Here is a 12851-nt window from a genome sequence, read left to right as displayed (position 1 = left end):
GAGGGCTACCGTGATGTATTTGTTTCATGGCCCATTAGTAGGGCCCATTAGTACAGCCCACTTGTGTGTATGAGGCCCATGTGTAGGGCCCACCTATTGTTTATTTGAAACTCATAGGTTGTGGGCCAATGTGATGTATTCGAGGCCCATTATGATGAATATTGAGATCCATGGGTCGTAGCCCATTATGATGTATTTGAGGACCATGGGTCGTGGCCCATGGTAATGTATTTTAGGCCCGTGTGTTCAGCCATCGTGATGTGTATTTGGCCCTTGAGTGAGGCTCATCTTGATGTACATTAGACCATTGTGTGAGGCTATGGGCCCACGATACGTTTGGGTTTATGTAGACCACTTCTTGGGAGCACTGTTGGTTAAATGTCCACATTAATGGACGATGATGGTTAAATGTTCATATTGTGACCTTCCCTTAGGCCCTTTGTTAGAGCGATTATCGATCGATTCCGATTGTCATGACCGATTGTCGATTCCGATTGTCATGACTGATTGTCGATTTCGATTGACGTGACCGATTTACTGATTCTGATTATTGATCAATCTCGATTATCGTGACCGATTTGCTGATTCTAATTATCGATCGATCCCGATTGTCGTGACCGATTTGCTGATTCTGATTATCGATCGATCCCAATTGTCGTGACCGATTTGTTGATTCTGATTATCGATTGATTTCGATTGTCGTGACCGATTGCCATTCTGATTGCCGATTACTGATTTTGATTATTGGGGTCGAGGCAATTCCGATTGCCGATTACCGATTTCAATATCGGGGTCGAGGCCGATTTCGATTACCGATTATCGATTCCGATTATCGAAGGTCGAGGCCGATTCCGATTGCCGATTACCAATTTCGATATCGGGGTCAAGGCCGATTCCGATTGCCGATTACCAATTTCGATATCGGGGTCAAGGCTGATTCCGATTGCCGATTACCAATTTCGATATTGGAGTCGAGGCCGATTCCGATTGCCGATTACTGATTTTGATTATCAGGGTCGAGGCCGATTTTCGATTGCCGATTACCGATTTCGATATCAGGGTCGAGGCCGATTTCGATTGCCGATCACCGATTTTGATTATCGGGGTCGAGGCTGATTCCGACTGCCGATTACCGATTTTGATTATCGGGGTCGAGGCCAATTCCGACTGCCGATTATCGATTTTGATTATTGGGGTCGAGGCCGATTCCGATTGCCGATTACCGATTTTGATTATCGGGGTTGAGGCCGATTCCGATTGCCGATTACCAATTTCGATATCGGGGTCGAGGCCGATTCCAATTGCCAATTACCGATTTCGATTATCGGGGTCGAGGCTGATTCTGATTGCTGATTAACGATTTCGATTATCGAAGGTCGAGGCCGATTCTAATTATCGAGGCCCAATGTGATGTATATGCGGCCCATATTTGAGGCCCACATTTAGCCTATGTTTGAGGCCTAATGTGATGTATATGAGGCTTATGTGATGAAGCTCATTGTGGTGCATTTGAGGGCTAGGCGATGGAGCCCATGGTATTGTATATTAGGCCCATGTGAGAGGTCGATCATGATGTGTATTAAGCTCTTGAGTGAGGCCCATGGTGTTGTATATTTGGCCCTTGTGTGAGGCCATGGGTCCACTGTATGTTAGGCTCTATATAGGTCATTCCTTGGGGGCAATGTAGGTTAAATGTCCACATTGTCGAGGTTAATTGTCGACGCCGGTTATTGATACCGATTATGAGTATGTAACAACATAGCATCATGATGCATGCCTATACGCATCATCTGCATATTTGTTATGAGTTGTGGTTAATCGTTGCATATGCCATTAAGCATGTTGTTATGAGACTCCCTAATAGGCGAAGGTTATCTCACATGAGCGCATGATATACGTAAGATTGATGCATAACTGGATTGTATGACTCATGCACCTTGCATTATGATTACTATATGCCCTAGTGACATCAGGGTCGTAGCCTCTACAAGCATATCGTGGATGGCCAGATGAGACATCAAAAATCTATTATTAGCATCGGGTTGCCACAGATGGCCCTGGGTGAAAATTCCTAAACCCTCTTGGTACCAGAGGACACCCTAACATCGAGACCGAGTGGATACATAAGTGCCTGAGTGCCGAATACCAGAAGGCTGCATCTCCCACCGTGTCGTGGTCGGTTGGGAGGGTGTGGCCTTACCCGCCCGAGAGCAGGGGGCATTGCTAGGTTGAGTTTGCCAGCTCGTCAATGGGTCTGCTATCGACGTCCACGAATAGGTATTGGCAAACTATTGGTCAAGCGGATAGTGAGGTTTCTTATACTCACTTAGACTGCGCTGGAAGAGTGATGTAGAGCGGGTCGCGATACGTTTCATGGCCAAGATGGATCAGAAAAGGCCCGGTCGACGACAGAAGTGATACGGACCGTCGGACCTTAGATCGGGCGTATCTCGCAATCCAGAATGAGTTATCTGACGTAAAATATATGATTTTAGGGTAGAACGAGCTACTTTATCCAACCAACCCAGCTATGCCAGGTTACGCAGCCCGGAATTGCGAAAAAACCCCTGAATCGACGGTCGTTTCCCTATTTTAATTTCATTTTTACTATAAATAGTAAGTTTTAGTTTGATTATAACTCTTCATCCGTCGGGCTTTAGGAGTTGCGCCCAACATGAAAAGAGCTTAGAATAATTAGGAGAACGGTTTGGTGAAGCCAAATAGGACACTTACTATTTTTGGCCGAAAACCTTGTGCACTAGTAGACATCACGACCGTCTATAAATAGTAAGTTTACTATTTATAGTAAGTCGCGGATTTTAGGAGTTTGAGTTGTAGTTTGATTCTGATTTCTTTCCCATTGCTTGGTACCCCTATTTAAAGGGTTGTGAACTCGTTTTTATTCATCAATTAACCAATTTTGAATTTATTAGAATTTATTTCTATTTTATGCTTTCTTTCCTTGTGGATTCGAGGTCTCTGTGAGGATTCCGGAGAAGCTCCGTGGATTCGGAGTAGTTATCCTCATCACGTTCATCCCTGCGTCAATTGGTATCAGAGTGAGGATTCCCTTCGGGCCGATGACAAACAACGAAGGTATGAATCAAAATCCTTTAGACGATGATCCAGGGATTCTTTATCTTTCGGAAAGATTGGAAGCTTTCCACTGGGAGAGTTAGTTGACCATGCAAGGGTTGCAGGCAACTCTCGACCGTCTTGCGGATGCACTACTTCCGCCCTGAGCCCTAGGCGGTGCTCTACTACCTTTGGTTACTCCACCACCCATAGTTGCTGTATGACGTAACCCCGATTTTTGTAGAGCACTACTAGTGGCAAATCGTAGGGCTACACCAGGTGATTCAAGTTCTAGCGACGAGGACCTTAATGAGGATTTTGCCCAACGATCAATCGATGGAGGTGATCATTTAGATCGTGCTGAAAGAGACTATCGAGGTAAGGCTGAACTTTCTAGTTTTAACGGTTTATTACGTATATAAGATTTTCTCGATTGACTAACCGAAGTAGAGAGATATTTTGATTATATGGATGTGTCAGATTATAAAAAGATAAAATTGGTAGCGTTTAAATTAAAATCTGGTGCTTCTGCATGGTGGGAACAATTACAACTCTCATGAGCCCGCCAGAACAAGGCGCCAATTTCATCATGGCCACGGATGAGACGTCTTCTTCTATCACAATTTCTCCCCAGTGATTATGAGCAGATATTATTCCAGCAATATCAAAATTGCCGACAAGGAAATCGAACCATCACAGATTACACTGAAGAATTCCAACGGTTGGTTACACGAAACGATCTGTCAGAATCTAAGTCACAGAAGGTGGCACGATTTATAGGTGGGTTGTGACCGACAATTCAGGACGGAGTTCAGATGTACCCAGTCGGGACCATGGATGAAGCAGTTCAATTGGCGGATAGGGCAGAAACACAACTTGCAAGAGCTCCTGCTCATCCATATCCTTCAACTCGACCCCCCATGACGGGTCTCATGCAGGATACAGTGCTGCCACGAGAAAAAGACCCAGTACCCCGTCTTCCTACAACCGCAAACCGTGATACAGGGAGCGACTCATCTAGACCCTAACGTGCAACACCCACAACAGTGGGTCCGAGTAAGACTCCAAATCCTTATGCCCGGCCAAAGTCGAATAATTGTTACCACTGTGGCCAACTAGGCCACTTATCAAACACTTGTCCTCAACGTCCCGCAACACACTTGACTATAAACGAAGGGGGCATTGAAGATGAGGCCGCAGAAGAAGACCATTGCTTTGATGAACATGAACAAACTACTGAAGAAATAGCAGGTGGCGATGAAATGACGGGCGAGGATCATGACGAATTTCTAGTTGTGAGGCGATTACTGTATGCCCCACGAAAGGAATTACATTCACAACGACACAATATATTTCGTACTCGGTGCACCGTCAACGGAAAGATCTGTGATGTAATCATAGACAGTGGTAGTAGCGAACATCATCTCGAGAGTGATGGTGGACAAGTTGCGGCTACCAACGATGAAACATCCTTCCCCGTACTCAATTGGCTGGATAAAAAAGGTGAATGAGTTCAAGGTAACTGAACAATGCACTATCTCATTTTCAATTGGCAAAAATTATAAGGATCAAATACTTTGTGACGTGGTCGATATGGAAGCTTGTCATATGTTACTCGGTCGACCCTGGTAGTCGGACCGTGATGCGACCCGTTGGGGACGAGATAATATTTACGTATTCGTCAAGGATAGTTGAAAAATAATCCATGCCCCTATGGCACCAGAGAACCACCCTAAAGCCTCTAAAGTGGAGGGGAGTTCCCTCTTGACCATTCGGGATTTTATGGAGGAATCCAAGAAAACCGGCGAGGTATACGCTGTAGTAGTGAAGGGCGAGGAAGAGGAACCCTCAAACATCCCTCCAAGTTTAAGACTATTTCTAAACGAATTCAAAGAAATCTGGCCTAAGGATTTACTTAAATGATTGCCCCTCATGAGGGACATCCAACATCACATGGACCTCGTCCCTGGGGCTAGCCTGCCCAACCGTCCTCATTATTGGATAAGTCCGAAGGAGCGTGAAATATTTTAACGGTAAATGGAGGAATTGATTCATAAGGATCTCTTGAGAGAAAGCATGAGCCCATGTATTGTACAACATTATTAATGCGAAAAAAAGATAGAAGTCAGCGCATGTGTGTCGACAACTAAGTAATCAACAAAATTACCATTAAATATCAATTTCCAATACCACGGTTGGACAACATGCTCAATATGCTAGAAGGGGTTAAGGTGTTCTTTAAACTAGACCCAATGAGCGGGTACGATCATATTCATATCCGACCCCATGATGAGTGGAAAAGGGCATTCAAGACCTATCGAATGCACCAAGTATTTTTATGAGTGACTGGTCATGCCATTTGGCCTATCGAACGCACCAAGTATTTTTATGCATTTGATGAATCAAGTTCTAAAACCATTCACTGGCCGATTTGTGGTAGTATATTTTGATGACATAGTGATATACAACTAGGATGAGACGGATCACAGGAAACATCTCAGGAAAGTGCTGCTGGTCCTACAAATTAACAAGTGGTGCCTCAACTTAAAGAAGTGTAGTTTTTTAATGGATACCCTGTTGTTTCTATGATTTGTTGTAACGTCCATAGACATTCGTGTGGACAATGAAAAGTTGCGAGCTATTAGGGAATGGTCGACCCCGACAAACATTCATGAGGTGAGGAGTTTTCACGGGTTGATGACTTTCTATCATCGATTTGTGTGAGATTTTAGCAACATAGTCGCGCCTATAACAAATTGCATGAAAAAAGGACTGTTCCAGCGGACCGATAAAGCTAACAAGAGCTTTCATGAGATTAAGCATCATTTGTCTACAACACCAGTCTTGGTACTTCCTATTTTCAACAAATTGTTTGAGGTTGAGTGTGACGCTTCATACGTCGGAATTGGAGAGTATTATCATAGGAAGGTAGGACGGTAGCCTTCTACAACGAGAGCTCAGAGAAGCTCGAAAGAAGTTGTCGACTTATGAGCTTGAGTTGTACGCAGTTATTCAGGCGCTGCGACATTGGCGACATTATCTGATTCAAAGAGAGTTTATTCTATACATTGACCATCAAGCATTAAAGTTTATTTTTAGTCAGACTAACGTGAATCGTGTGCATGCTAGATGGGTTACGTTTTTACAAGAATTCACGTTTATTTTGAAGCACAAGTCAGGGTAGCAGAATAAGGTGATCGATGTACTTAGCCGTCGTGCATCACTACTTGTTATGATGAGCAACGAGGTGGTCGGCTTTAGCTGCCTCAAGGAGTTGTATGCCAAGGATAAGGACTTCAAAGATTCTTAGGTGAAGTGCCAAGAAGGTCACTCTAATGACCTTCATATATAAGACGGTTTCCTCTTCAAAAGAAATCGATTGTGCATCCCCCAAAGTTCTCTAAGAGAATAGATTATTTAGGAGCTATATGGAGGTGGCCTCGATGGACACCTGGGGCGAGACAAGATGCAAGCTCTTGTGGAAGAGCGGTATTACTGGCCGCAATTAGTACGCGATGTGGGAAAAGCCGTACAACGTTGTCATGTTTGTCAGACCTCTAAGGGGCAATCTCAGAATACGGGCCTCTACACCCCATTACCTGTGCTTAACGGCTCTTGGGAGGATTTATCAATGGACTTCGTGCTTGGTCTCCCACGAACATAATACAGCATGGATTCGGTGTTCGTGGTGGTAGATTGTTTCTCCAAGATGGCGCACTTTATCCCATGCAAGAAGACCCTCGATGCAACACACATGGTGAATCTATTTTTCAGGAGGGACGTACGGCTACATGGGGTCCCCAAGACTATTACTTTCGATCGTGACACGAAGTTCATTAGCCACTTTGGCGGACTTTATGGAATCAATTTAATACACGACTTCAATTCAGCAGTGCTTACCACCCATAGACTGATGGGCAGACCGAAGTTGTGAATCGCACATTGGGAAACCTCTTTCGCTGTATTTCAGGAGAAAAATCAAAGCAATGGGATTTGGCCTTATCTCAAGCAGAGTTTGCATTCAACAACATGGTGAACCGCTCGACAGGAAGATCACCGTTCCAGATTATCTACAGACGAGTGCCTCGCCACACACTTGACTTGGTCCCTCTGCCCAAGCACCCAGGCACGAGCATTGCAGCAGAACATATGGCAGACAAGATCATGGGCATCCATGCAGAAGTGCAGACCAAGCTACATGCCTCGAATGAGAAGTACAAGGAACAAGCGGACAAGCATCGGCGACAAAAAGTGTTCGAGGTGGGCGACCGTGTTATGGTCCATCTGCGCAAAGAGAGATTTCTGACCAGGACATACAACAAGTTGAAAAATAAGAAGATTGGACCCGTCCCAATCATTCGAAAGATCAATGACAACGCTTATGTTGTTGATCTTCCAGATGACATGGCGATCTCACGGACTTTCAACGTCGCGGACCTGACCGAGTATCATGAACCAGAGCAGGATGAGAACTCAAGGACGAGTTCTTTTGAAGTGGAGGGGACTGATGTAGAGTGGGTCGTGGACAGTTTCATGGCCAAGATGGATTAGAAAAGGCCCGGTCGACGACAATAGTTCCGGGCCGTTGGACCTTAGATCGGGCGTATCTCGCAATCCAAAATGAGTTATCGGGCATAAAATATATGATTTTGGGGTAGAACGAGCTACTTTAGCCAACCAACCTAGCTATGTTGGGTTGCGAAAGCCAGATTTGCGAAATAGCACCAGAACGACAGTTGTTTTCCTATTTTAATTTTGTTTTTACTATAAATAATAAGTTTTAATTTGATTATAACTCTTCATCTGTCGGGCTTTAGGAGTTGCACCCAACATGAAAAGAGCTTAGAATAATTAAGAGAATGGTTTGGAGAAGCTACATAGCACACTTACTATTTTTGGCCGAAAACCTTGCAAAGTAGTATACATCATGACCGTCTATAAGTAGTAAGTTTACACTATTTATAGTAAGTTGTGAATTCTAGGAGTTTTAGTTGTAATTTGCTTCTGATTTCTCTCCTATCACTTGGTACCCCTATTTAAAGGGTTGTGAACTCGTTTTTATTCATCAATTAATCAACTTTGAATTTCTTAAAATTTATTTCTATTTTCTGCTTTCTTTCCTCGCAGATTCGAGAAGTCTCTGTGAGGAGTCCAGAGAAGCTTCATGGATTCGGAGTAGTTATCCTCATCACGTTCATCCCTGTGTCAAAGAGCGGCATTGCCATTTGGAGTATACTAAACCCCAATGATGATCCCAAAGATGAACAGTACTGATATGTGGACTTATTGGGCAGGAATTGCATACTCATTCATTTACTATCCACTCGGGATGGTGGTGCGCAACTATTTGTTACGTGTGCCTTTGCAATGGCCAGGATTTCGGTTGGGGCGCATGGCTAACCTGAGATCAGGAGTTTACCACATTGAGTCTGACTATCCAAATTTAGGCATGGGACTGGTTTGGATAGAAGTCCCTTGTGATAGACCTCATAGCTTGCGATACTACGTACTATCATCCTGACTTCACACTCCAGCATGGTCATTTCATTTACACCACATATTGCGTATTGCATTACATTCTCGGCATATGGCATTTTGGGTTGTTATATTTCTATATTCATGTGATTTAGATGAGACTGATGGTATTTGTTAGCTCTTCCAAATTCTATGTTGCATGGCATCCTTGGCATCTGGTATTTGACTCTCTTGAACTCCTCATTTGCATTGCTGAGTTATATTGCGTACTCTGATATTGTATGACTCATGGACTTGTCAGTATTTCTGTTTACTCTGATATTGTATGATTCGTGGACTTATCAGTACTTCCATTTACTCTTATATTATATTCTAAGCACGCATATACTGCTCACACACTTACACCATCCTCTAAGCTTTCTATAAACTTATGCACGATAGATGCGTGCAGGTGACATTATGATACAACCGAGCTGAGGTAGGAGCGTGCGGTTGAGCTTCTGGAGTTTTTCTTTGATATTTCTATATTGTATTTCCCTTTCAGCATTGTACTCAAATGATTATATTAACAGATATGTGATATGATGTAGCCTTTGTGATTTGGGTAAACTTGTGGTTATGCTTCTTATGAGATAAATGTATGTTGAAAAATCCTCCTTGTAAGATTCTAGGATCGGAACCTGGCATATAGGCGTTGAGAGCCGAGAATGGGGTACTACGGAGGCTGTCGGCACCAGATTCGGCGATCAGAATTCTTGTGAATCCGATTTCTAAGTTTGGGGCATGACAGCTTGTTTGGTTAATTTAGTCGTTTCTATGGTGATTTAGGTAGTGGGGTTTCTTGTGTATGATAGATAAAGTCTGGATGATCTAAGTTTATCCTTTGATCTTCATAAGAAATTTTTTTTTTAAAAAAAAGTGATTTGACCCTAATTATTTTAAGCCATTGATTCTTAGGCCATAAGGGTAATTTAGTCGGTTTGGGTTATGAACACAGGACAGTCATGATCTAATCAATTGGTTATGTACATTTTGGGTGAACCTTCATTAAGGTTCATTTATTTTGATCAATCAATAGTGAGTCCCTTAGATCTTGGCCTTAGAGTAATAGATCAAATGGTTAGCCACAAGTTTTAAGGAATCAGGCCCACGCATTAGCTTCCTAAGGGTATTTAATTGCACTTGTACGGTTCTTTAGTGGTAACACACGTATTTGCTAGGATCAAGTATGGTAGAATGTGTGGACTGTTACACAGCAATAGGACACCTAGGGAGCAGGAGTTCTCACATATGTGGAGTCCACCTACCAAAGCAGGGGACCAGTTGTGAATCTAATGGCGCCCTAGGAGACGTCGGCCACGTGGCAAGTATCCTATTCCACAGGGGACCCTAACATGAATTAAAATTCTCCTTTTACAACGTTCGAATCTGTGGCAATAAGAAAAGACTCCAATGACCCTACACTAAAATTACCATCCATGTCATTCAATCTAACTATCAAGATCAGGTCATGTGGCAATCTAAGATCCAGACCCTCCAAGCCACTTTTAACCCTACATTTGCCCTGAATTACTAGACAACCGGGCTTGGGGGCCCTTCTCATTTTAACCATCCAAGAAACACCTCTTCACTCACCAAAATCCATAAGCCTCTAACACCCCCTTAGCTATCTTAGTCATTCCATCCCTCCACTAAAGAGAGGAAAATCTTTGTAAAAGACTTCCAAACCTTTTTGCTAGGTTTCTATTGCTACAGCGAGGTATGTCTCATTTCTGATTAGTTCACTTCTTAGAGTTACTATTCCTGAACTAATAAAATTTTCAGATGCTCTGAAGATCTGTAGTATAGCTATGTTATTGTTATTATCCATTCCTTCTCTGAATGGAGATAGCTTCGCATATGATGTAAGAACGCGTCTAGGTTGGCTTGTTGATATGCTGTTACTTTAGGAAAATCATGCTCAACTATTTCCATGGTCAGATTCCTAATACTTTCTTTGATTTCTTCTTGAGTCATAAGAAAGAGCCGCCTAAGTAACCAAAATCTCAATCCAAGCTACCCAATCTAATCCTTGTGACATTATCATCCATCTTATTGTCCAACTTTCAATTAATTTCATCCATTTTTTCATAAGTATTGTGCAACATATATTTCATTCTCCACCCCCTTTCTTGTCTTACCCATGGCATTACACACTTAAACGATTACTATCGTATGCTCTGCAGCTTGCTGATGTAATCGGATCTTACCCATCAGAAACTCTGATCGATTAGTTTACACTTTGGCAAGTGAAAGAATCAATGCGGATTTATCCAACCGAAACTGTAGCTTATCATTGGCATTACATTCAACACTGCATCATACATATATGCATATTTTTATACATATTTTACATTATATATACAACACTCAGCACCCGATCAATTCAAACATATGCTTTACGACTCACCAAATTAATTGAATCTTGTCTATCAAAAACTTGGACTGGTTGGCTTACGTTTCGGCAAGTAGAAGAGTCAAAGAGGATTTATTCAGCTTAGGGTACAACATGTCATAGGATATGCATCTAACAAGGCATTACACACCTTACATCATTGGTACACAAGAACTAATCAAAATCCTCAATAGTTCATGAGATCTTATGAAGTAAAGACCATACATTTTTATGGGCAAAGTATGTGCCTAACCCCTTACTTCTTTGTAACCACGTGGTCTTATACTCAAAATTTTTAGTTACAGATCAAGGATTTATTTTATGATAGGAATTCTAAAATTTTCTATCCCAATGTTTCTCTAATGTCTAGCCAATTATGGAATCGGATTAATTGGTTGGTAACTACTCTGATCAAATATAACCCTTTCTAATCACATTTAAACTCAAATCCAAGCCCGACGTGAGCGCAATCCGCCATCGACGCCAATCCCAACGTCCACATAACCTTGATGCTCTTGTTGGTGATGTTGTGAAAGGCCATGGTTCATGATGTGATGTTGATGGATAATCCTAGCCCTTGGATCTCTCCAATGGATAGATTGTGCACTACAAGAAAATAGGCCTTTAACCACAATTTATTAACCTCAGTTGAAAAAATGGAGGCTAAATGTGTCTTTTAGCCTTGGGTTCTTCTCAGCAATATTTGATGTAAAAATATAGTTGATGTTCTATTTTAGGACTTTGCTAACCCCAAATGTACGTATACGTATCTTACCGTGCATTTGGCGGGCCCTATCGTGTTGATGAAGGGCCTAAATTCGGGTTACACGCCTCAACAAATGCGTGGCATGTGGAAGACAACAATGGAATTCTAAAATTTTGCCAACAAACATCTTTTAGCGTACACTTGCAGCCCATTTGATCCTTGGTTGACGTCACCTAAAGAGTGGGGCCCACCAGATTCATGGCTTGAATGCCTTCCAGGGGTAGGAAAATGTGACCATATGTGAGGTATTGTTATAAATCGTGGATTACTTCATGGAGTGCCAGATCGAAAGAAGTGGGACCAGATCATCTAATGTAGGGCAAAACCACCTAACGCCCACTGTTTGTTCTGGTGGGCATTACTTAAATCAACATCTAGGATATGCATGAAGCCCAGCTGATGAACTGACCATATCCATCTTTTTGGAGCGTCACCCAACGGTGGGGCCCACCAGGTACATAGCTTGAAATCCTTCAAAGGTTGTCAAATGTAGCCATAGAGATGCATATCGAAATCGCCATTAGGAACGGTTTTAAACCGTTCCTAAATGCTTCAAGAACGGTTTCATACCGTTCCTAAATGAGGCGTCGTAGAAAATCAAGAACGGTTCGGAACCGTTTTGAGTACCGTTTCAATTTTTAGAAACGAAAATTTAGGAACGGTTTTAAACCGTTCTGGTGCCAACGGTCACATTTTGGGCACAATTTAAGAAATGGTTTTGAATGCTTGTTACTGTTGCCAGCAGTCAGATTTTAGGACGAAATTTTAAGAACAATTTCAAATTCTGATAAACACTTAATTTAGGGTCAAGGGAAATACATTAACAGAAGTTTATTGCATTCCATCAAAATAAAGATTAATCCAAACAAAAACGTAAGCTAATCTATCCAAGGCATTTCTAAAGTCATGAAATAAGCAAACATCAGGAACATATCCTTAGACAAACTTTGAAACAAGAAAGGTCCCTTGTGATGAAAGAGAATTACTTTCAATAAAAGATGATTTATGTCCATATCCCCTCATCTACAAATCAAGAAGAACAATGCCATGCCCACCGCTACTTGTACAATTGGATAGGATTGCTAAGCAGGAAAAAATCTA

Source organism: Magnolia sinica, chromosome 15 (genome assembly GCF_029962835.1).
Source record: "Magnolia sinica isolate HGM2019 chromosome 15, MsV1, whole genome shotgun sequence".
Classification (NCBI taxonomy): domain Eukaryota; kingdom Viridiplantae; phylum Streptophyta; class Magnoliopsida; order Magnoliales; family Magnoliaceae; genus Magnolia; species Magnolia sinica.
Note: the sequence above shows the minus strand (reverse complement) of the source record.